The sequence below is a fragment of the Convolutriloba macropyga genome, chromosome 14 (assembly GCF_964194025.1).
Source record: "Convolutriloba macropyga chromosome 14, txConMacr16.3, whole genome shotgun sequence".
Taxonomy (NCBI): Eukaryota; Metazoa; Xenacoelomorpha; order Acoela; family Convolutidae; genus Convolutriloba; species Convolutriloba macropyga.
The window spans coordinates 42,058,769-42,085,986 of NC_134481.1; the positions used below are offsets into that span (position 1 = coordinate 42,058,769).

The 27,218-nt window shown below is 35.2% G+C and overlaps 1 protein-coding gene across 1 annotated transcript in view; it reads left to right on the forward strand.

The window, feature by feature from the left end:
- The first annotated feature begins 9,035 nt into the window (after window positions 1-9,035).
- Window positions 9,036-27,218, forward strand: part of LOC142353342 (rRNA N(6)-adenosine-methyltransferase METTL5-like) — a 47,304-nt gene continuing 29,121 nt past the window's right edge. The window contains exon 1 of the mRNA XM_075405575.1: window positions 9,036-9,244. The gene's annotated coding sequence lies outside the window, so the exon portion shown is untranslated. The remainder of the gene's footprint in view (window positions 9,245-27,218) is intronic.

Sequence of the window (27,218 nt, forward strand, 5' to 3'; positions counted from 1 at the left end):
ACGTGTTCGGTAACGGGGGGGGCAATAACGTAGTGGGGGGGGGCACAAACGGAAAATATTCAAAGAGTGTGATAAACTAATGTTTTAATCATGGCAAAAGTGTGATCAAAATTAGGCAATTAATGTATTTTCAACGAGAGTTGACTATAAAAACATTAAATCACGATTGTTGTCGCCTTTTCGACTGTGTTCATCTACTCCGCTTCGCACCGGAGTGTAATAATTTCTCGATGACAACGACAATTGTGGTACTGTTCAATAGCTGCGTCTAAGAATTGACCCGAATTACAAACTCAAATTTCCAATTTTCACAGTGATTCAAAGCCGAATTCAGCCTTAATTTGTTTTCCAGTTTGCCGAAACAATTTAAACTCAATTTGCATTTGAGACGAGGATCTATTCTGTTCCCCCCAGTTTAGTGAGCATAAATCTTTTATGACCCCCAGGCGCACGTGTTGTTTTCTTACATAGTAACGTGCTTTATAGCAACATATAATTTGTAATTGGGGGTCATAAAAAAACACTGGGAGGGGGGGGGAACGAAACAGAAAAGATCCTGAGACGATTAAAGCGTTATTTGCAGTTTTAGTGAGCCAAAATAATTCGCAAGAATCCCGAATCTGGAGCGAGTTCATCGTAATGAACCGTTTCGATTGCCTAGCACGTGAAAGTTTCAGACGCAAAAAAAGTGGCCAAAGTCACGAAAAAAAGAACAATGCTGGTCATAAAAAGAACAGTCTGAAATTTGGGGAATAATAAGAAAAAGGGCAGCTGAGAAGAGGCTACTGTAGGCCTGATGCTTTTCCGTTGCGATTACGCAGGAACCATAATTAATATTATTATTATTATTATTATTATTACTATTATTATTATTATTATTATTATTATTATTATTATTATTATTATTATTATTATTATTATTATTATTATTATTATTATTATTATTATTATTATTATTATTATTATTATTATTATTATTATTATTATTATTATTATTATTACTATTATTATTATTATTATTGTTATTATTATCATTATTACTATTATTATTATTATTATTATTATTATTATTATTTTTATTATTATTATTATTATTATTATTATTATTATTGTTTTTACTATTATTATTATTATTAGTATTATTATTAATACTATTATTGCTATTATTATTATTATTATTAGTATTATTATTATTAACATTGTTATTATTGTTATTATTATAATTATTATTATTATTATTATTATTATTATTATTATTATTATTATTATTAATTATTATTATTATTATTATTATTATTATTATTATTATTATTAATATTATTATTATTATTATTAGTATTATTATTATTATTATCATTGTTTTTATTGTTATTATTATTATTATTTTTACCATTATTATTATTTTTATTATTATTATTATTATTATTATTATTATTATTATTTTTATTATTATTATTATTATTATTATTATTATTATTATTACATCTTCAATTTTTTGCATAAATTGGGATGGTTTAAAAATCAACGGTGTGGTTTTGGCTTTCTTGTCACGAATGACTTGACTCTTAACCCGCTCGGCTGACTCCAATCAGTGCTGGAAATATATGAGAAATTTGATATGCAAAATTAAAATTGGCCGAAACGGGCAAAAAACTACACTTAGAATCTTAAAAACATAAATTTTAAAGCTTCAAAATTTAAAACCTAAACTTTTCACAGAACACAGTATCTCCTGGCAACCAAGCACCTAGAAGTATTACCTATAAACTCTTTTCTCGAATGGTTATGTTATTTAACTAATTTCACTGTACATAGATATCTAATCTCCAAGTGGAGTTAACTCTGTTGTTCACTTCACGCCTGATTGACAGGTCTCACATACGCTGCTAATGGGTCATGTTAGAACTCAACTGCAGACGAGTGTTAACAGTGCCAAAAGACAGTTGTTTATTCGTGGCCAATTCAAACGTGTTAAAGCGCTAATTCTTTTCAATCGAACTAGCAATTAAAAATAAAAGCCCCATCTCGAACCCAAAGCGGCAGACTAAAGAGAAAACTCAATGAATCGACACCGAAACAGTCATTCAACTACAAAACTCAACAAGCGGCACTCCTAGAATCTGCCAACATCGCGAAAACAAGCAAAGCCAGTACAAGTCAAGCAGCTCAGCCCACATCCGAAGTTTCTAATAGATCGTTCCTTATCTTCAACTTCAATGAAACAGACCAGAACAACATGCAAACACATCTTATGGATTCCGACAATCCCGACAGCCGCCACCATGGCATAGACACCAGCGACAACCCATCGGACTTCATGATAACAAGCCCAGACAGCCCCCTATACACGAGATGGAAATCAGTACTCCAGATGGAGAGAACGATCAAGCCGAACCACAGTTGATCTCAATCATTCCCGCAAGCAACCCACATAGTCAACGAGCCGCACTTGGCGAAAGGGACGAAATCGGAATTAACCGCGACAGCTTCGTCAAAAGCGCAGCCAAAATCGACAATACAGTAAACAAAATTCGGTCAACGCAAGGTTAACCCATTTCGTCAACCCCTTTGCCTCAACTCTGCCCATCCCAGCCCATGGAACAACCACCCCCTGAAACCAATAAGACCCCGGAGATCATTTACCTCGATTCCTCGAACGCGTCACAAGACACATCGAAAAGTATACCGGAACAGCAAATACCAACCCATACGGAACCCCATTCGGAGGTTTACAACAGCCCTCACAACTCGTCGGTGAACAGAACCCCGCCATCCTCCCCGAGAAATGACTCAATTTCCGATCTAAATGATGAAGACATCCAGGAGCTGAACAAAAATTTCTAGTCAGAAATTTCCTCGTAGAGGGGGAAGTGTGGTACACAGAACACAGTATCTCCTCGCAACCAAGCACCTAGAAGTATTACCTATAAACTCTTATCTCAAACTCTTATGTTATTTAACTAATTTCACTGTACATAGATATCTAAACTCCAAGTGGAGTTAACTATGTTGTTACTTTCACGCCTGATTGACAGGTCTCACATACGCTGCTAATGAATCATGTTAGAACTCAACTGCAGACGAGTGTTAACAGCGCCAAAAGACAGTTGTTTAATCGTGGCAAATTCAAGTGTGTTAAAGCGCTAATTCTTTTCAATCCAACTAGCAAGCTATAACCCAAAGTCACATTCCTTGTGGAATTGATACCCATTCAGAATAGATACTTCCGCTAGTGTCCAGGGAGACCCCCACGCGGAGACGGTACCCGAATCTACACTAGCCACTAGAGCTCCTATAGAGTCAATAGCTCCAAGCGGAAACATAGCCTGTGCAGATATAGAACGGGATCACAATAATAGATTAAGACGGCTCTACCTCTTTTCGACCCGCTTCTATAACCCTTGTTTTATTCATCCCATACTCTTCAAACCCTCTATAAATTAACCCCTCGTCATTTCACCTCGTTATCACTTCCCCCGGTCAAATAGTAGTCGAAATTTCAGGCAGGTTTTGTCATAATTAAAGGGATAACTTTATCCCACTTTCAATGGTAAAAGTTTCAAATCCAGTCCCAACGGCCAATGAGGCATGGCCATAGCTCAGGATGCATGCCCAGGTTGAGTTGTCACCGCTAAAAAATGCTATAAGTTGTAAGATTTGCAGTGATCTTTAATAAAAGTGTAAGATTTGCGTTCAATGCGATGAATACGATAAAAAAAATTAAACCGGTGAAAAATTTTCTTCATCGCGTAAGCAGTGAAAGAAAATTTTTCACCGCCACCAGCAGAATGCGGTGAAAACAAATTTTTCAGCGCTACCAGCAGATGCGGTGAAAAACTTTTCACCGCCACGTGATTATTTAACTAATTTAATAGTCCTATTTTTATAAAGGGTTTATATCGGGTGAAAGGATCGAGGGGTGAAATGAGAGAGAGGTTAAGTGATTGAGGGGTCAATAAATAGGGGTCAAAATGGAGTGAAAAGATAGGGGTGAAACAATTCGGGTAAAAAAAGAGATTTCATTCAGATTTATAGATTATTATTGCTTGCTTGTTGCATTAAGCAGTTCAATAGTACTTGATTTCAATAGCCTTAAAGTTATTTTATATGTATAAGGTCAACTTATTCGAGTATTTCTTCATAATTTAGTGCTCTATGTTGGCGCCAGTTCAGATCATAAGTATGAGCCATTAGACAGCAAGAATTAACTTTGGAACTGGAAATACAGAATTTGTCAAATATCAAAAATGACTGAAAGTAAAAATTTTTACAAGTTGTGACCCCAAAGTTGTCCACCCTCCTTCCCCTCCTCGAATTTTTGAAGAAAAATTTTGAAAAACTTTGACGGTTTGGGCAAGTTAATCTATAAGCTACCCATAGACCCTTGAAAGTTTTTGTTTCAGACCCACAATTGTGGCTCTTAACACTTAATTAAAGCAAAATTGTAATTTTTTGTATATTTCTGATTTGTAGCTAATTTTCCTTATTTATTAATTTTGTGAACCCTTAGTTATTTGTTTATATTCAATTTCCATTCTTGAACAATTTATGTTCAATTTCCAAGGCATCTAGAGCTACGTAATAACTATCCGTGCTTATGTCAATAAAAGCAAATAATGCAGTAATTTGACATTGACAGGGTAAAAACTGGCCTAAGTCAATTTGTCTGACGAACCAATCAAGAAAGAGTTATGATGATGTTATGGATGAATTTAACCATATTTACTTTTTCCCGTTTTTTTGGATAGTGAAATTGTATCGAACTTAGATGTTTAAGAAATTGGTTCGGAGATCAGTTGGTTTTCAAATTGAGTCCATTTGATTCTCGATCAACTTTAGTCTTTGTCAAATTTAGGTTGCTATATTGTGAAATGCCTAAGTTATCTAAGTTAGTTGAGCTTTCCCATAAGGCGTTAGCAACAATGCTAACATTGACTGAAGCCTTACAACCTTCAGTGCAAGATTGGGTATAGTATATCACTTCGAACATTCTGAACTTCACTCAAATCAAATCAAAGGTCAACGTTACAGTCCTTTATTATGACCGAGCGACTGATTGTTTCGATGAGACTATCAGTTAACCAAATTCACAGAAAAACGAGGCCGGCATAATGCTCGAGAACCAGGCTGTGATAATTCGGTTTCGCTGAGATTCTTGAGCACTCTGACGTGAAATTAAATATGATGACAATCTGTTAAAAATTAATATTAAATTTAATTCTGTTGTTTAACTTTAACGTCACTCATAAACAAGCAAAGAGGGGAAATTGGACGGTTTAAACAAAATATATTCAAAAAACATTCAAAAGAGATCTGTTGAGCTCAGGTCTGGCATTTTCAGTCTCCCAGAACATTCATTCCTATTTGAAAAATCCGGCGTTTTTCAAAAAAGTGAGAATTCTAATAATTTTTTGGGCTTCAATTCCTCAAAAGTCTTCAGCTTGTGTCAGCGCTTTTTCTGCAAAAAGCATTGTTTGAGCGAAGACAACCTAGAGGTCTAGATCTTTGAACGTACTTTAGAGAATGGAAAAAGAGGTAACTGTGGCGATCAGGTCTAATTTTTTATCTATTTTATTAGTTGTTGGATAGTCGGGATTAGGGACGGATTTTTTTCTACAAGTTCAAGAAGGAGTAGAATTATTGGTAAAATAAAGACTCTACGAAGGGGGAAATTAATTAGGATACGACATTATTGCTTTTTCTGTGTTCTCAAGGTTTTAAAGGTCATACTACTCAGCTACTAAGAATCAACTTCAGAGCCACAAATATTACACAACATCCCTGCAGATACAATACAAATCACTAAATTATCTTTAAAAACTCTTTGCAGGACTCCAAGCCAACATTTCTTTTTTTCAACTACCAACTCATTCTGCAAGCATGTCTATTATATCAAAATCTGAATTTTTTTTATTATTGTGTGTATTTTGAACCTAAACTTTAATCTGAGTTAATTGGAAGTTTGGGTTTTTGGTATTGAGAGGCAATCAGATATCTGGCACTGATACTTAGCTAATGGCAAGTTTGAAGCTAGGGAATATCTAATACTTGATTATGATTAATTGGATTTATATAATCGAGATACATATAGTGGTAGTTCCAGTGCACAACCGGCTGCTCTATATTATGAGGAACAAGCACAAATTTTGATGAACGTTCTTGTTGAGATTCAAAAAAGAAGAAAAGATTTATTCTAGTGGCAATAAACAAAAAACCAAGATAAAAAATGTAGTTTAAAGAACAATCTGATACTCTAATGAAAAAATCTAAATCGCAAACGAAGTCAATGATAATTTGTTGTTTTTTTCGGATTGAATTTTTGCAGGGGAACCAATTTACAAAAAATAACACGGTAACTGCATATCAACAATTGGATTTATTTGAACAAATGCAAAACTGGCTGCTCTACATTAGGTAAGATAAGCACATAGCTTGATGAATGTTTATGTTTAGGTTCAAAAGGGCAAAAATTTAATTTAGTAGCGACAAACAAAGAGAAAAAACGAAGATAAAAGATGTAGTTCATAAAACAATTTTTGACTCTAACGAACAATAAATAAATTGCATACGTAAGCAACAAAAACTTGCTGTCTTTTTAGTATTAAAACTTTCCAAGGGAACCAATATACAAAAAAAACCCGGTAATTGTATATCAATCATTGGATATTTTTCAGGTCGAATCAGGCATTAAAAGTAACGTATAATTCTAAATTAAAGAAAGATCATTTCACTGCGCAAAAATTGAATCACATCTTCGACGTACATGGGTACCAAGTTTGGATTGACCAGTATCAAGTTATTCTAATTTTGAGTTCATATAGTTCAATTAAGGATAAGAAAGCGTAATAGGGAAACATTAGGTTTACAAAATTCCGCCCTATGCTCAGTGATGACAATTTTTTGGCTCTAGGCAGTGCGCTTAATGTCAGAATAATTGTTGAATCAAGGATTTTAAAAAGAATGTTTTCTGTCAGCCCCAATAAAAACTTTTAGATAGTGAGGTATACTAATTGGTTTTTTGAACGCCTAAATAATTTGAGAGCAGAAGGAAACTAAAAGTTTTAAATTTGAGATATTGGCAAGATACTCCACAAAATTGCAGCGACATTTGAAAATGAGAACAAAACTACTAATATGGAAAATGTATTCGAACACAAGCTAAACATATAAAATTTTAAATTAATATACTGGGCAAAAAAATACTATTCAATATTTTCTGCCATATTGTCAGAAAATGAAATCAACTCCTTCAAACCGGACAATGCAAGTAACTTTAATGGGTAATTTTTCAAAACGGGGGTGCAGGTCTCTAAACGCTTGATTAAAAAATATGAGCCTAAATTTCCACCATCAACTCGTTCGGTGTTCCTGTATAAAATTCTAAACTTGAAATTTAAAAATTTAGTTGTCAACTGTTGTCGACAGCATGTGCGACACATTAGTGAAAGTTGAAGTTTAAATTCAATTGGCTTTAACTTGAAACAATTATTCTTTTCGGAAGGAATTTTTTTCAACTAAACTGGCGAAAGCTAATTTTTTTCTTTGCGCAAGACAGGCTGTAATTTGGATGAAACAAATATTGTCCGATATTACTAAATGTAATTTGGATGAAACAAATATTGTCCGAAGTTTTTAATCATGGAAAAAACATACGAACGAAAAAAAGTATAAAAGACTCTGCCCCTATTTTGAAGTTATTACAAGAAAAGTAACCACCAATTAGGATTGAGATTTGAAAACAATACAATCAATGATTGAGCTCACAAAAGTTGAAGAGTTTTTTGCATTTCTAAACGATTAATTACGTTATTTGCCGCAAAAACTGTAGAGGTGCATTATTGGAGGAAATTGTTCAGTTGGTTTATGTTCTATCAAACTAAAGTTGAACAAGATGTAAAATATTCAACGGAGTACAATCTAACGGGATAAAGATTATCGGCTGTGTACCACAGGGTTCCACCCTTGAGTCTTGTTTTTTGTCATTTATAATAACGTACTACCATCTGTCTGAAAAAAATGAAGATCATTGTTTCTCCCATTAAACCTCTAACGCTGTTCCTAATAATAGCTCCTTTCAATAGGCTTAACGGGGTCGTGAAAAATCGGCTCTTACTGCACAATTGTAAATTGTAAAATGAGTTTAAGGTAATCCAATTTATGTATCCAGGGCTCATTGAAGAATAAGATAAGGTTCTCGCATGGGATAAATTATCATTTGGTAGGGAACGAGGAGCTTATGAAACTTATCCTCCATAAATCAGACTGATGATTCCGTAAACTTTTCTCAGTAAACTTTTGTGTTGATTTGTTCTTAAAAAATTTCCGGCAGTTTATGAAGAATTTTTTGTGGTCTCGTTATCTGTCCGCAAACTTTCTTTTACTTAATTTCTGTTCAAGCAAACGAGAAATAAAATTCCCTATTTATTTCGTAATTATTTATAGAGAGAGAGAGAAAAAGACTGAATTCAGTATCCAGACATCCAAAGACAAACAGGTACAAGAGTGATATCACTGATTAAAAAGTGGCGATTGAGATAGTTGTACCCAGCAGCCGATTTTTTGAAATTAGCATAGTTCGTCTTAGACGAAAACGCTAGATGATCCAATGAAGTCAATCTTAATCTTTATTTGACTTGTATGTTGCAATATAGACCAAATTATTTTCATATGTTCTGAGAAGCAAATTTATTAGCATTGTGGCTCCAGTTCGTGCATGTAGGCCGGTGGTAGCAGATTATACATTCTAAAAGTGGCTTCGCAATTTTGTTTTACCCCGAATACCCACCGTATGTAGTGTCTTTGAATAAATTCCATTTTCTTCAGTGTCGGAACAGTTGAGGACAGAAAAGAGAACCGCAGAGTAGAACAGAAAAGACTAGACTGTGATAGAAATTTTACTTTGTTTATGAAAGCGTAGTCCAAAAAATATTTTTTATTCGAAATAAGGGATGAGTTTTGCTTTAAAAACTTCGGCATCATTTGGATTCACCCAAATCACTTTGGACGACACAAATAAAGCTACATGGTTTAAGTGATTTATGTTTGACAAACCGTTAGCACTCAGATAGACATTGGTGGTAAAACTGAAAAACAAAGTGAGAGGTGTTTTGAAGTGTTGGCGACCATTCCATTGATGGAGCTCCAAGGATGAAGCCCAGCTAGATCATCCCCAACAATTTTCTGTGTCGAAGAGAAGTCAGAACTTGTGGGCGAAGAACCGGGGGATAGCTTCTGCCAAAAATTGGTAAGGTATTGTTAATGAACATGAGAAATAGAAGGGGACACAACACCAAGCATTTTGCTACTCAGCTATGTACCCAGGGGAGTTTGGGGAGATAACCATTGATGATGATGGTTTTTGAGATATACTTAATAGATATGATATCATCAAAGAAATGACACTGGAGTCAAGGCCGAAATTAAAAAGTTTTTGTAAAAGAACCTGATGCGACACTTCACCAAATGTTTTAGCGTAGCCATGATAAAGATCAAACAAAATATCCGATGATTGTCGTAGATAAACTGTTTCTGGATCGTCTGGAAACTGCAAATATGCTGCGTGTCTTGATTGGAATTCTCAGTGTTTGGGTTAAAATTTCTCTTCAGCGGCAAAGTTTTTGTAGTCAAACAAAATTCTTTCCAAGTTCAGAGAGACTCTGAGCAGAAGGCTGATAGGCTGATAGTTTATAGGTTATTTTAGGACCAACTTTGCGTAATACAAAAATATGTGGAAATGTTTATACTGCAGGGAACGATGTATTTGAAATCATGGACGCAAGGACAAGTTACTAAAGGGCAGATAATAGATCTGAATGAAGCTTCAATAAAAAAGAAGAAAATTTATCAAGAATCAAATAGGTTTCTGATTTCAAGTTAAAGATGTTTTTTTGAAATAAAATATGCCAAAATGGTATCAACATAGCATCAGGATGGAGAATTAGGTCGCTGGAGAAGAATATTCAATAAAACTGCTGTCGATTGAAAATTTTGCCTTAAGCACATTTGTTGAATTCCATTGCTAATTGGAATGCTGTGCTGAATGTGTTGTCCAAACTAAACCATTTGTAAAAGAGGATCTGACTGGAAAGGGCAAGAAGGAATTTCAAGCTTTCTTAGATCAATTTAGTTGAAACATCATTGAGTAATAATGCTTTTCTGTCCAGTTTCGCGAATTCATCAAATTTTAATTGTGCGTTGCTTTAACTGATCAGGTTATTGATATTTTGAGTTTGATCGCAGACAAATATGAGCGTTCCGAGCCTATTGTAACAGTGAACTGTGTGTGAAATGTATACTACTGTAGGAGGACACTTTGTTTTTGTTGTTTCTTCACAATGACCATTTGATTGCGAAGGTGAAAATAGAAATCATCCAAAGTACTATCAGTATGAATGGAAAAATTGAAGAGTTGCCAGTTGTAGCCAAAACAATCGAACGAACGGTTGCTGTTGAAGTCAAATTACGAATGAGATGATAGTGGCACAGCGTTTAGAGGAGCAACAATTTCAAAACCTATATGATACTGATCACTACTTTTTGCTTCGGGGTCAATCGACAAAAAGTTAACGCTAGAGCAGTTGCTCGCCGTGAGGTTATCAAGAACATTTTTCGTCTTCGGCGTTAGAGAGTCGGTATCAATAGGAGTCGGAAAGAGGGCAAATCGGACTGAGCAAGTGGGCTCTTTTTTCTTCCGCATTTCGGCGTTGTGAAATTTCATAGGACAAATAGCTGTGTCAGAGATTTCATCAGAACCGTTGATATGCTGAGAAGGCTCTCTAAGCAACAGGACTGATGATTCACAGGAGCACTCTAAGAACTAAGCGAGGGTGGAAGGTAGACAAGCATTATTGGAAATGGAGTCTCAGTGCTGAGCACTGAGGCACAGCCGATGAGAAAACGAATTGTGAAGGACATCGCTGTTAAAAGGTCTTCTCAAAACAATAACACCACTATAAGGGCAGCTGCAACCGTCACCTCATCCAATCTCTAAATTTTTTCTAAAAGCAATGCAAATTTGGCATCAAATTTTGGTCCAACCACGTTTCAGTGATAAACGCTTCGCCAAATTTTTTCGTAACGAGGCAGTCAAGTAGGTTTGTGCAATTTGCAACAGTAGTCAAACCACGAGTGCACCTCTTCCTGCTAAGATTAGTCGCAGCTGGTGTAGTTAGGTCCTGAAGTTGTTGAGAGTTCGCTTGCGTTTTGCTTCTAGTTCATCACCAGTGTGTCTGTGCTTTGTGCCCAAAGATTTGAGGAAGCGCCTGATATTTGCTTGGTAAGGAACAAACGAACAAAACTGGAGTCATTTTGGCGAGCTTAAATTGATCAAGTTGCCTTGTTGTGCCTACGATATGCTTTTTGACATCAGCAATGAAACAAGGCATCCTTTTCTGTATATCATTAACTATTTAGCGGGCAATGTCACACAGGCAGAATACTATGTGGACCAAATTTGTAAGAGTTTTGAGGATTTCAATTAGTTGCCGGATAATGTAAGGAATTTTTTTTACACGGTCTGATGGATATGATAGTGTTTTTGATTAGATTGCGCCAGATGATCAGCGGCAGGTTTTTGAACGGCGTAGAAAGCAAGCAAAAGCTGTTGATTTCAAGCATGAAATGAAAGAGCGTAGTTTGGGTTCCGAACAATTGTTTCATTAAAATTTTTTGAAAACCAAACAGCTATAAATGATTTCTGGATGGCGCAGCACTCCTCAAAAACGCAGTTATCGGAACCTTACACGGAATCGAAAATTTTTGAAGGTTACGTTACTCACTTTGAACTCTTTTCACAATTTCAAAAGTAGTGAAAAAGAAACAGCAAGAACTACCGAGGTCAAACATGGTTAACCGGGAACAAAAATAACCTATTGATTTCTATTGTACAATTTCTGAGGACATTCTGAAGAGCTATTGGATGGGATCTTAAAAGCTTTCAGACTTTCAGGCAACATTACAGTGAAAAACCCATTGGGTTCCGCAGGAGGCTATCTCGGAAAGTACAGGCGCTTGGTGAAAAATTATAAAATTTTCACCTTGATTTGCAACAACTGACTTCAAAAGCACATCATCGAGATCAATGAGACAAAAGAACATCTTATATTGAGATGAGATGGTGAGATTGCTGCAGACAAATGAACATAACAGAAAAGATAGTCCAAAACTTTCAGCGCAAGAATTGAGGTCAAGAGAACTTCTGCGCGGTCGACAACGGGTTTCAAGACAAGATGGAAGTAGTTATAAGAACTGTAACAACTATTTAAGAATCAGCGCTGATAAAAAACGAAACAATTACAATAATAGGTCAAAATTTCCAACCCATGGGTCAAAACAGAAGTGAGGATAGGTCGTTAAGATAGCAGCGTTGTGTTTTGAGAAAAAAAATGTCGCCGCTGCATTCAACTTCATCATTCATCTAAATACTGAAAAAATTTCTTGTAATTTGTTTGTCCAAAATTTTTTGTGCAAAAGACCCTATGTTTGACACGAAAATATTGAGTATGGCAGGGCTTCATTTTGGCAAGCTTCGTAAAAGAATTTGCTTGGCAGAATCAACCCCGTGGAAGCGTTGTGTGTGATCACAATGATTAAAAACAATTTAGTAGGTCCCTAATTTGTAATGGTATTAGTGTATTGATTATTAGGGAACCACTCCCTAGCCTATTTGAAGCACTGATCGGGATTAGAACGTGCAATAAAAATAAAGCGCCAAACAATGGAAAAATGTCTGTAGAATGGTCAACACTCGGAAAGTTGACCAGCGTAATAAAAATTGAGTTTTCAGTGACTTCAGAATAAGATAACGCCTTGTTTATTGAGAATGAGTTTGTTATAATACTTCGATTGTATTTTAAGTTCAGGAAAAAACAAACAATTCTACTGCAGGAAAACATACGGTACTCTATTTTGTGGTAAAATTGGTAAAACATTAAGGTCGGTCCAATCACATTGAAATATCGGATACCTTCTAACTGCATCAGAGGACCATGAAATACTTCGTCATTGCCAAGTGTTAATCAAATGCAAATAACTGATAAAAGAGACAACAAAAAACTGACTTCAAAAAATGGACTCGACTTTAATCAAGGAGTTGAAAAACAATATTATTAGATCATTAGTACATTAGAACTCTACATTAGAACACAAATAATTTGCAAAAACAAGAGATCACCTTCTGCAGATAACTTTGAAAAGAGTTCACAAATAAAGCAATACATCGCAGACAATGATAGAACACCAAGAGAAGAATTTGTCTATGAGGAGCATGTAAGCTCATTTTCAATGAAACTGTTGTGAAGAACTAAAAACGATAGGATACTTTTAACGACAAAGGGGATAAATTTTTGCGTAATCCAATAGATCTGTGGTTTGTTGAACGCATATATCAAGTAAAAAAAATAAAGAAATGCTCCGTTGTTCAAAACTTGCATAGGGCTGCATGGGTATTGAGAAAAAGAAATCCACTATAAAAAATTCCTGAAGATTTAGAACAAGACAACCGATTCGAAAGAATACACTCTGATTGAGCACCACCAATGTTAGTTCTACCAGAAAACGAAAAATATTGTTTCGTTGCATACTCTCGGGGTTTGAACAAACAGATTGAAAAAACACGCTGGCCGTTTTCCACAAATTAGTGATATTTGTGGAAAACATTGACTCCCAGGAAGGGAACATCTATTGCACTTCAAATCGCACTTCAGAAAGAGAGGCAAAATATATCAAATAGTGAACCTCTATGCCTATATAATTGAAAAATACTTCCTATCGGACTAGCGCCAGCGCCTGGAGTTTTTCAAATTGTAATGAAGGTATTTTTTGCAGATCTCAAACGAGACAGCTCTGGTTTACTGTGAAGAATTGATTGTTTTTGAAAGAAACATTGAACAATATTTGAAACGGTTAGAATTAAATTATGAATGATTAGGGGAGAACGGACCAAATTATTAAAGGTTTAAAATGCTACTTTTTGCAAGTGTTTCTTGTGGGGACACATTTTATTAGAAAACGGAGTCGAGGTCAACTTGGAAAAAGTGAGGGTGAAGGAAAAAAAAGATGTCATATTCTTTGAAGGGAGCTAGGGCTTACTTAGGCCTCTGGTTCTTATCAAAAATTGTTCCCGAATTCGGAAGAACCGCGTAGACTCTTTACAAATAAATAATTAAATCGAATAAATTCGAATGGAGATCAGAGTGCACACAGTTCTAGCCAAATGGAGGAGGATGATTTTAGAAGCCCCAGTTTTAGAAAACCCAAATTATAGAGATCCGTATACATTAACTAGGAGGCTTCTCTAACATGCATTGAGGCATTTTCTACTTAAAAACAAGGATCCAGAGATACAGATATTGCTTATGCTATAATACATGATTGGAAACAAATGGCTTCTGTAAACGCTATGGCCCCCGATACTGAGTAAAACGATAATTAATATGAAAGTATTTTTTGGCAGTTACATAAAACCCAACGTAAAGCTGCGGGATTCGCCGTAAAGCAACAAGCTATTGAAAGAGGTTCACTCATGGATTAAAAATAAAAGAGACCTACGCACAGCAAAAACATTTGTTTTTCTTAATAATTGTTGAATGTTGAGTTAGGTATAATAATCTATGTTCCAGAGAAGGAATCTGATTTTAAAAAGCGCAATAGAATCTAATTTTGGAACTCTCAAATAAATGTTTGTAGTGGAAGAGATAGTGCCTAACTTTCTTGAAATAGAACACAACTCTCCCACCGCAGATCCTTTTGCAGGTATTAACCGTGCATGTGACGGGACATCGGGGATTGGATAGAAATCTGTGAGAGGCCTGAACGGAAAAGCACTGAGTGAAAACAAAGACGTTCACTCACAAAAAAAACTTGGTCACAGGCTTTGACAAGTATCTCCTGATGTCCTGGGCCAGCTTCCTAAGTCTCAGGAAAAAGTACAAGTTTTCTTCAGGCGAAAAGCTTAGTAAGGGGTACAAATTCGTAGTTTCACCTTATCAAGAGGCGAAAATAGTGTTAAAGGCGTTTTTTGAACATTGAATAGTGGGATTCTGATGTCCAATTGGTTTACACAATAAAGAGTAGTCAATTGTTATTCCATTTTCTACAGATTTTTTGTACGTTAATAGTTATACAAAAAAACTCAGCACGGTATAAACCACATGGGAATGATATGATTGAACGGACAGTTTAAACAAACGAAGAATCTCTAGCAAAACATATACGTCAATCCCAATAAGAAGGGGCGTGTTTCTTATCTTAGCGATTCTTGGTTCACTGAACATCATTTCATTGTGTTACCAAACTCAGTCCAGCGTTTTTGACAATGAGATATATTTTCAACATCAATTTCGACAGCTCAAACGAAAAAGTTTTAGTTTTTATAAAATCATCCACAGACAGTGACAAAAACCTTAACGAAGAAGGTAAATCAGTAGCAGAAAAGTAACAATCCAACAAATGCTATAAGTTACATTTTTGAGTTGGAGGGTAGTTTTCGAATCAAGCGAGAAGTGCCTAAAGTGTAGGAGAATGCAAATAAGTTCACTAGGCAACGAAGAGAATCTTTTTGAAGAATGGAGAGAAAATAAAGAAAAAAAGTCAACGCAAATAGAAATCCCAAAACCTGACAAAACCAGCACGAAGCATGTAGGAAAGCAAACATTTCTGAGAAAAATAAAATTTATTCAAATGGATACCAAGTCTAGCTGCCGATTAAAATCCTTACTTAAAAAAAGAACTAGTTTACTAGCGATGATGAAGTGTACATTAGCAGTGAGGAAACTGATGACGTTTTTGTTAAAGGAATATTAGGAAAGAAATAATGGCTGGAAACTGAAATGCAAATTCGTGTGATAGGATATCTTGATGTTTGTATTTGGCAGCGCAGCCGTTTTTGCTTCTTGTTATTTTTGTACTAAATTACAGGGATACGAACTTAACAGTATAATCAGAAGTTTTCTCTGAAACGCAGTAATTACCGTGATAAAAGAATTCGATTATCGCAAAAACATGGAAGATATTAGTTCAATGTATGCGCTAGATCAACCAGAGATAAAACTAAAAAATTACATGTATAAAACTGTATATACCCTGTCAGCCCTTAGGAGGACCTTGTTTTGTGACAAGCTCGATTTCATGAGAGAAAACTCAAGACTCCTAAAATCAATATACCCATCGAATGAGGGAACATGTAGAAACGTTTGGCAAAATCGAAACTCTGATTTACCAGGTTCTGAAGAAACAACCTCTAACAACAATATGTCAATCAGAGAAAAAATTTAACAACAGGCAAGTGAAACAACTTATATAGAGCACTAAAACAATAGTTTCATGACAAAAATACGCACTTACGCACCATATACGCATAGCTTGTAGAGTGGGTTTTTCTACAGGGGAAAAAATAATTGGAAGCCTTGTCAGCATTGCAAAAAATTACATTGGAGCAAATAGGGGCAATTGCTACAAGTAAACCTGTTAAGAACGTCTATAGTTTCGGAAAACAGTTTTCATCAAGACACCAAAAAATGAAGATGTCCTAAAAAGTTTTTTTTCAACACCTCGGAAAGAGAAAACTGCTAAACTATGAAGATGGCCAGGCAAAAATGTTTAAAAACAACAGGACAAATTGATTTGAGTGCTGGAAGAGAACCTGCTCAAACAGTTCAGCGGAACAAAATGAATTATCAGACGGGAAGCATTCCGACATTCTGATAGAAAAAACAGTCATGAACTTTTTATAAGTTGGGATAACAAGTTCCAACAATGAATCTCGCAAAAACATTGGAAAATTTTTCGTAACTTGAGGAGCGAAAGATTTTGTATCGGATATTGCAGTGCGCGTGTTAACAGACTACCTCGTGAAATTGATCATCTGCTTAAAATTAGTCGTTAATGGAGCATCCTGGCATCAGCTACTGCAGAATCTTGATTCCATAACAGGAATGCGTATGTCTAGACAATGACTCAAATTAGTTAATGAACGCTGTGGTCCGAACAAAGCGATTGAGTACAAATGGTATTTTGTGAGACTGGTGTTCACAAAAATTGTATTGAATTGAAGACTAGAAAAAACAAATTCTAGAAATCGAAAATACAAAATGCAATTAAATTTACCCAAATTTGAGAAATATTTTGAAAAATAAGTTTTCAAGCTCTGAAGCAGCGATAAAATAGGTTGGTTTTCTAAACTGTACAATAATTTGTCCGTGTATAGTTCCGTGTCCAAAGTACAAATCAAAAATCATTGCCACAGAAAATGTTTACTTAGATTGGAACAAATTGGGGGCAATTGCCAAAAAAGCCTGTAAAGAACTTCTAGATTTTCCGAAATCTGTTCTCAGAAAAACCACAAAAAATGAAGACGACTTATAAGGTTGTTTTTTTTTCAACACTACGGCAAACAAAATTGTCAAACAATGAAACATTTTAAGAATGTACCCTGCAAAAAATTTTACAAGGAACAGGACAAATTTATTTGAGCGGAAGAGAATCTGCTCGAACAATTCGTTGGAACAAATAGAAAAACTAAAAAAAAAGCATTTCGAGATTCTGATTGCAATAACATTCATGAACACTTTCTATATTGGAAAAACGAATGTCAACAGAAAATTTTTCTCACAAAATCATTGGGAAATTTTTTGTAACTTAAGGAGCAATAAATTTTGTGTTGGTTATTGCTGTGCCAGTCTTATAATTAGGAGCAAAGAATCCCATCAGAGGCATACTTGATAATGTGCATTTCCTTGCGGACGTAGAAAATATGTGAGTTTCGCGAGAACAATGCCGCCGGTGAAACGTTATGTGAAATCAAATCCTCGCCCAAGTGTTACCCCAAAAAATACGTAATACTCCAATTGACAGAGGGGATAAAACTTCAAATTTGTTAGAAGGTCAAAAACTATTAACTGTCCCATTTGATAAAGAGTGTGGATTTTGTGAGTTGACAAAAAACAACATATTCGGACAAACTAAATGAATTCCTAAATGCCAGTCAGTTTGAGGTTTGTAAGAAGTGGCGATCTAACACTAAATACTGAGAACCAAATGAATAGAATTTTGCATCAAGTAACAAAACAAAGAAAACGAGAGAATAAGTTTATCCGAGGCTCAATGCAACTGAATTGCAAGCGACCAGGTTTTATGGAATTGCTAAAGTACATCAAAACGGTACTCTGTTCTGTCAATGCATGTATCAGGTACTTCATCGACAAGGAATTTCTGTCTTCCTTTTTCCAGAAGTTACCAAGTGCAAATAATGAAACTAACTCAAAAAATACCAGAGGAGTTCTAGAGGCCACCAATTCAAAGAAAATTAGGCTAATTGCAACTATCGACGTTATAAGCTTGTTTACAAATGTGACAATTTAGGATGTAAATTAAATTGCGCTTAAAGCACTGTTTTCTAATTAAGAGTGAATAATCATTGCAGAGACCAAATGAGGGAACGGGAAAAAGCCGAGTGTAAACCCTGTGAAAACTGATTTCATGCAAAATGCCAACGTTTTACTGATACGGAGTATAAAAAATGCAAAAAAATTGTGTAGAAAGGTCTCTATTGTACAAAACATTGTAAAATGGGGGACACACAGGAGCTAAAAATGTTTAAAAAAACTGATTGACAAAGTGTGCACTGTTACGGATAACACTCTAGAGAACCATGAGTAAAAGAATTTTCTTCTAAAAAAATGAAATACACTCTTGAGACAACCAACTGCACTGGAAGTCTGGCGTTCCTAGATCTGAACTTAATAAACGATGAAAGAAAAAATAGTTGTCATTGGTATCAAAAAGCTATTGATACCGGCGTAATCTTAAGTTTTCGTAGCTGTGCACAGCTACATCCTAAAAAAACAGAACTCAAGGGACTCTACGTAAAATTTTAAACGAAACAAGTGATTGGCAATCCTTTAATGTAGCTCTCAAGAAAAGACAAGAGATTTCTGCCGAAAATCCGTATTCAACTGAATGGTCTCACAGTATTGTTGGCCATATTGGAAAATTGTCAAAAAGCAAAGAAAAAGTTTTTTACCATCAATTGTGTGCAACATTAGAAAAGAAATTGATATGTCACTCCTAATTAATTGATAAGAGACCTAACGACAAATTGGCGAAGCCGTCTGAGAGACAGTTTTGGCCTTTGCAGAATGGATAATATCAAAATTTTGCAACGTTGGACGGTGTTGAACTGCTGAAAATGAATAGGGCGTCTTATCATTAGGACTAAAGCATTCAAGCAGAGAAAAATTTATTGAAATGCACTTCCTTGTGGAAGTAGACAGATTATTTTGTTCAGGGAGAACCAAACCGCCGGTGAAACGTTATGTGAAATCAAACCCCTTCATAATGTTGCGCCCGTCAAAATTTTAGTTCCTGTCAAATTGAGCTTCGCAATGACGATAGTGACGATCTAACTATAAAAACAGAAAAACATACTAATAAGATTTTCGAGGAAAAAATTTACTGTCCTCCTCTATATTTTTCGGTCCTCCTTTTCCAGAAGTTACCAAGTGCAAATATTGAGTCTAACTCAAAGTTGCCAGAGCCGCTTTAGAGACCATTAATTTAAAAGAAAAAGGGCTAATAGTATCCATCGATGTTAAAAGCTTGCATACAAATGTTCCAGTTGAGGAGTCGATTGAAATTGTGCTTTGAGCACTATTCGCCGATTAAAAGGTTCCTGAGATTTCGAGGTCTACTATGAAGAGATTTTTGAGACCAGCCGTAGCGATTGTTCAGTTTAAGTGTAATATTTTCTGTAAACTCAGTCGGACGGTTCAGCTATGCGTGCTGCAGTGGCGATAGATTTAGCAGTCCTTTAAATGAACCCTTTGGAAATTTTTGTGTTAAAACCCCGTGTGAATAAAGTCTTTTAGAAACTTTTTGCAGAAACCAAATGAGGGAACGGATAACAAAACCCCAGACATGAAAGGAATGTGCATTGATTGTAATGAACTCTTTACTTTCCGAGAGAAAAGAGCCAAGTGCGAAAACTGTTAAAATATGTTTCAATCAAAATGCGAACGTTTTACTGACACGGAGTATAAAACATGCAAGAAATAAGATCTCTCTCTATTGTACAACGGGGGAAACACAGTTCAAAAAACTGAATGACATAGTGTGCACTGTTACAGGGAACACTCTAGAAAACCTTGAGCTGGCGAACTTTTTTTAAAAAGAAGACATGAAAATCACCCTTGAGACACTCAACGGCACTGGAAACCTGATGTTGCTAGATCTGAACATAATAAACGATGAAAGAAAAAAAACCGTCATTGCTATCAAAGAATTATTGTTACCGGCGTAATCCTAAATTTACTCATCTGTGCAAAGCTACAACATGACAAGAGGGTTCAAAGGACTCTGCATAAGACATTAAACGCAAAAAGTGATTGGCAATCCTTTAATATATTCTCAAGAAAAATCGAGAGATTTCTTCTGAAAATCCGTATCCAACTGAATGGCCTCAGAATATTGTTGGCCATATAGGGAAATTCTCAGAAAGGATAGAAAAAATTTTCTATCTTCAATTGTGTGCAACATTAGAACGGAATTGATATGTCATTCCTTTTAAATTAATTAACAAAAGACATACCGACAAATTGGTGAAGCTGTCTGAGAGACAGTTTTGGCCTTTGCAGAATGGATTTTATCAAAATTTTGCCACGTTGGACGGTGTTGAACTGCTGAAATTGGCCTGGACGTCTTATTATTTGGACCAAAACATACAATCCGGGAAGAATTGATTGATAAGCACTTCCTTGCATAAGTACACAGGTTATTTTGTTACGGGAGAACAATACCGCCGGTGAAAGCTTATGTGAAATCCAACCTGGTTAAAATGTAACACTAAAAAGTACGTAACACATAAATGGATAGATGGTTTAAAATTTCATAATCTTTTGAAAGACAAACAACTACTAGCATTCAGTAAAGGATGTGGATTTTGTGAGTTGAAAGAAACGACTTACTCGGACAAACTAAAAAAATTCCTTACAGCCCGTCAGTTTGAGGCTCGTAATGAAGATAGTGACAATCTAACTATAAGTACTGAAACACAGATAAATAGAAGTTTGCATGAGAAAATTTGCTGTCTTCCAAAATATTTCTCTGTCTTCTTTTTCCAGAAGTTACCGAGTGCAAAAATTGAGTCTAAAACAAAAACGCCAGTGCCTCTTCAGAGGCCAATAATTTAAATGAAAATGGACTAATAAAATCTATCGATGTTAAAACATTGTAATCTAATGTACCAGTTGAGGATGCAAAAGAAATTACGCTTTAGGCACTGTACTTTATCGTAATTTTACCTTATCAAGAGGCGAAAATAAAATTCAAGGCATTTGTTGAACATTGAATAGTGGGATTCGAATGTCCAGTTGGTTTACATAATTGTTTTTTTGTCAGATTTTTTGGACATTAATAGTAATACAAAAAAACGCAGCACGGTATAAACCACATGGGAATGATATGATTGAAAGGACAGTTTAAACAAAAGATGAATCTCTACCAAACAGCAAAACATTTACGTCAATCCCGATATGAATGGGCGTGTTTCTTATCTTAGCAATTCTTGGTTCACTGCACATCATTTCATAGTGTTGCCAAATTCAGTCCAGCGTATTTGCCAATGAGATATATTTTCAACATCAATTTTGACTGCTCAGACAAAAAAAATTCAGTTTTTATCGAATCAACCACAGACAGTGACAAAAATTTTAACGAAGAAGGTAAATTAGTAGCAGAAAAACAATTCAACAAATGCTATAAATTACACTTTTGAGTTGGAGGGTAATTTACGAATCAAGCGAGAAGCAGGGGAAAAAAATAATTGGAAGCCTTGTCAGCATTGCAAAAAATTACATTGGAGCAAATAGGGGCAATTGCTACAAGTAAACCTGTTAAGAACGTCTATAGTTTCGGAAAACAGTTTTCATCAAGACACCAAAAAATGAAGATGTCCTAAAAAGTTTTTTTTCAACACCTCGGAAAGAGAAAATTGCTAAACTATGAAGATGGCCAGGCAAAAAAAAACCTGCTCAAACAGTTCAGCGGAACAAAATGAATTATCAGACGGGAAGCATTCCGACATTCTGATAGAAAAAAAAGTCATGAACTTTTTATAAGTTGGGATAACAAGTTCCAACAATGAATCTCGCAAAAACATTGGCCAATTTTTCGTAACTTGAGGAGCGAAAGATTTTGTATCGGATATTGCAGTGCGCGTGTTAACAGACTACCTCGTGAAATTGATCATCTGCTTAAAATTAGTCGTTAATGGAGCATCCTGGCATCAGCTACTGCAGAATCTTGATTCCATAACAGGAATGCGTATGTCTAGACAATGACTCAAATTAGTTAATGAACGCTGTGGTCCGAACAAAGCGATTGAGTACAAATGGTATTTTGTGAGACTGGTGTTCACAAAAATTGTCTTGAATTGAAGACTAGAAAAAACAAATTCTAGAAATCGAAAATACAAAATACAATTAAATTTACCCAAATTTGAGAAATAATTTGAAAAATAAGTTTTCAAGCTTTGAAGCAGCGATAAAATAGGTTGGTTTTCTAAACTGTACAATAATTTGTCCGTGTATAGTTCCGTGTCCAAAGTACAAATCAAAAATCATTGCCACAGAAAATATTTACTTAGATTGGAACAAATTGGGGGCAATTGCCAAAAAAGCCTGTAAAGAACTTCTAGATTTTCCGAAATCTGTTCTCAGAAAAACCACAAAAAATGAAGACGACTTATAAGGTTGTTTTTTTTCAACACTACGGCAAACAAAATTGTCAAACAATGAAACATTTTAAGAAAGTACCCTGCAAAAATTTTTACAAAGAACAGGACAAATTTATTTGAGCGGAAGAGAATCTGCCCGAACAATTCGTTGGAACAAATAGAAAAATTAAAAAAGAAGCATTCCGAGATTCTGATTGCAACAACAGTCATGAACACTTTCTACATTGGAAAAACGAATTTCAACAAAAAATTTTTCTCACAAAATCATTGAGAAATTTTTTGTAACTTAAGGAGCAATAAATTTTGTGTTGGTTATTGCTGTGCCAGTCTTAACAGACTAACTCATTAAACTGTTCATCTACCTAAAATTAGTTCGTTAATGGAACATCTTGGCAATGAGAAAGGTTTTCAAAAAATGGTCTTGAAGATCCGGAAAATTAAATTCTCGGGTTCGAGACCAAATTCTCGAGTTCTGGCACCAAAGAAGAATAAAAAATTTTACCACAATATGAATTTATTGAGAAACTCTGATGCTGGCGGAGCCGGAAAAGTCTTCAAAATCATCAGTTATGCATAACAAATTATGACCAACGCTGCGTCCCGAGAACTCTATCTCAAGTTTGGACTACAAAAAATAGAGAAAATTTTTCAGAATGATAACTCAACCTAAAACTTTGTTCATTTGAAAAAATTTCTGAAAGTATAAATAATATATATATAAATATAATTATAATTAACTAAATAATTTTCATTATAGGTTTACGCACCAAATACACGCTCATGAAAAAAAACGCCTAAAACCAGACTCAAGAAGATATTTGTCAGTGTTTTTGTATAGTCAATCTCATGGTGTACTTGACTATCGGCATAATAGTGATGATAATAATCTGTTTTTTTTTTGAAATTTGAATTCCGAAGAACAAAGCTGTGATTTTTTCGATAAAACAATTGAGAAAGATCGAGACATTCTCAGAAAAGATGAAAAAAGATTTTCTACCATCAATTGTGTGCAACATTGGAGCAGAAATTTTATATCATACGTAATTAATTGATAAAAAACTTATCCATAAATTTGCGAGCTTTCTGAGAGATAGGTTAGGCTTTTGCAGAATGGATCTAATGAAAAAGTTTTTAAAATGGAGGTTGTTGGACGTCTTATAATTAGGAGCAAAGAATCCCATCAGAGGCATCTTTGATAATGTGCATTTCCTTGCGGACGTAGAAAATATGTGAGTTTCGCGAGAACAATGCCGCCGGTGAAACGTTATGTGAAATCAAACCCTCGCCCAGGTGTTACCCCAAAAAAATACGTAATACTCCAATTGACAGAGGGGATAAAACTTCAAATTTGTTAGAAGGTCAAAAACAATTAACTGTCCCATTTGATACAGAGTGTGGATTTTGTGAGTTGACAAAAAACAACATACTCGGACAAACTAAATGAATTCCTAAATGCCAGTCAGTGTGAGGTTTGTAAAAAGTGACGATCTAACACTAAATACTGAGAACCAAATGAATAGAATTTTGCATCAAGTAACAAAACAAAGAAAACAAGAGAATAAATTTAGCCGAGGCTCAATGCAATTGAATTGCAAGCGACCAGGTTTTATGGAATTGCTAAAGTACATCAAAACGGTACTCTGTTCGGTCATTGCCTGTGTCAGGTACTTCATCGACAATGAATTTCTGTCTTCCTTTTTCCAGAAGTTACCAAGTGCAAATAATGAGACTAACTCAAAAAATACCAGAGGAGTATTAGAGGCCACCAATATAAAAAAATTAGGCTAATCGCAAATATCGATGTTAAAAGCTTGTTTACAAATGTGACAATTTAGGATGCTATTTAAATTGCGCTTAAAGCACTATTTTCTAGTAAAGAGTGAATAATCATTGCAGAGTGAATAATCAAATGAGGGAACGGGAAAAAGCCGAGTGTAAACCCTGTGAAATCTGATTTCATGCAAAATGCCAACGTTTTACTGATACGGAGTATAAAACATGCAAGAAATTGTGTAGAAATGTCTCTATTGTACAAAACATTGTAAAATGGGGGACACACAATAGCTAAAAATGTTTAAAAAAACTGATTGACAAAGTGTGCACTGTTACGGATAACACTCTAGAGAACCATGAGTAAAAGAATTTTCTTCTAAAAAAATGAAATACACTCTTGAGACAACCAACTGCACTGGAAGTCTGGCGTTCATTGGCAATCCTTTAATGTAGCTCTCAAGAAAAGACAGGAGATTTCTACTGAAAATCCGTATTCAGCTGAATGGTCTCACAGTATTGTTGGCCATATTGGAAAATTCTCAAAAAGCATAGAAAAAGTTTTCTACCATCAATTGTGTGCAACCTTAGAAAAGAAATTGATATGTCACTCCTAATTAATTGATAAGAGACCTAACGACAAATTGGCGAAGCCGTCTGAGAGACAGTTTTGGCCTTTGCAGAATGGATAATATCAAAATTTTGCAACGTTGGACGGTGTTGAACTGCTGAAATTGGATAGGACGTCTTATCATTAGGACTAAAGCATTCAATCAGAGAAAAATTTATTGAAGTGCACTTCCTTGTGGATGTACACAGATTATTTCGTTCTGGGACAACCAAACCGCCGGTGAAACGTTATATGAAATCAAACCCCTGCATAATGTTGCGCCCGTCAAAATTTTAGTGCCTGTCAAATTGAGCTTCGCAATGACGATAGTTACGATCTAACTATAAAAACAAAAAAACATACTAACAAGATTTTCGAGGAAAAAAATTACTGTCCTCCTCTATATTTTTCAGTCCTCTTTTTCCAGAAGTTACCAAGTGCAAATATTCAGTCTAACTCAAAGTTGCCAGAGCCGCTTTAGAGACCATTAATTTAAAAGAGAAAGGGCTAATAGTATCCATCGATGTTAAAAGCTTGAATACAAATATTCCAGTTGAGGAGTCTATTGAAATTGTGCTTTGAGCACTGTTCGTCAATTAGAAGGTTCTTGAGATTTCGAGGTCTACTATGAAGAGACTTTTGAGACCAGCCGTAGCGATTGTTCAGTTTAGGTGTAACAGGTTCTGTACACTCAGTCGGACGGTTCAGCTATGCTTGCTGCAGTGGCAATAAATTTAGCAGTCCTTTAATTGAACCCTTTGAAAATTTTTGTGTTAAAACCCCGTGTGAATAAAGTCTTTAAAAAATTTTTTGCAGAAACCAATTGAGGGAACGGATAACAAAACCCCAGACATGAAAGGAATGTGCATTGATTGTAATGATTTCTTTACTTTCTGAGGGAAAAGAGCCAAGTCCGAAAACTGTTAAAATTTGTTTCAATCAAAATGCGAACTTTTAACTGACATGGAGTATAAAACATGCAAGAAATAACATCTCTCTCTATTGTACGACGGGGGAAACACAGTTCAAAAAATTGAATGACATAGTGTGCACTCTTACAGGGAACACTCTAGAAAACCTTGAGCATGCGAATTTTTTCTTTAAAAAAAGACATGATAATCACCCTTGAGACACTCAACGGCACTGGAAACTAGATGTTACTAGATCTGAACATAATAAACGATGAAAGAAAAAAAACCGTCATTGCTATCGAAAACCTTTTGATACCGGCGTAATCCTGAATTTCCGCATCTGTGCAAAGCCACAACACAACAAGAGGGTTCAAAGGACTCTGCATAAGACTTTACACGCAAAAAGTGATTGGCAATCCTTTAATAAATTCTCAAGAAAAATCAAGAGATTTCTTCTGAAAATCAGTATCCGACTGAATGGCCTCAGAATATTGTTGGCCATATAGGGAAATTCTCAGAAAGGGTAGAAAAATTTTTCTATCATCAATTGTGTGCAACATTAGAACGGAATTGATATATCATTCCCTATAAATTAATTAATAAAAGACTTACCGACAAATTGGTGAAGCTGTCTGAGAGACAGTTTTGGCCTTTGCAGAATGGATTTTATCAAAATGTTGCCACGTTGGACGGTGCTGAACTGCTGAAATTGGCCTGGACGTCTTATTATTAGGACCAAACCATACAATCCGGGAAGAATTGATTGATAAGCACTTCCTTGCGTAAGTACACAGGTTATTTTGTTACGGGAGAACAATACCGCCGGTGAAAGGTTATGTGAAATCCAATCCTGTTGAAATTTAACGCTAAAAAGTACGTAACACATAAATTGATAGATGGTTTAAAATTTCATAATCTTTTGAAAGACAAAAAACTACAAGCATTCAGTAAAGGATGTGGATTTTGTGAGTTGAAAGAAACGACATACTTGGACAAACTTAAACAATTCCTTAGAGCCCGTCAGTTTGAGGTTCGTAATGAAGATAGTGACAATCTAACTATAAGTACTGAAACACAGATAAATAGAAGTTTGCATGAGAAAATTTGCTGTCTTCCAAAATATTTCTCTGTCTTCTTATTTCCAGAAGTTACCGAGTGCAAAAATTGAGTCTAAAACAAAAACGCCAAAGCCTCTTTAGAG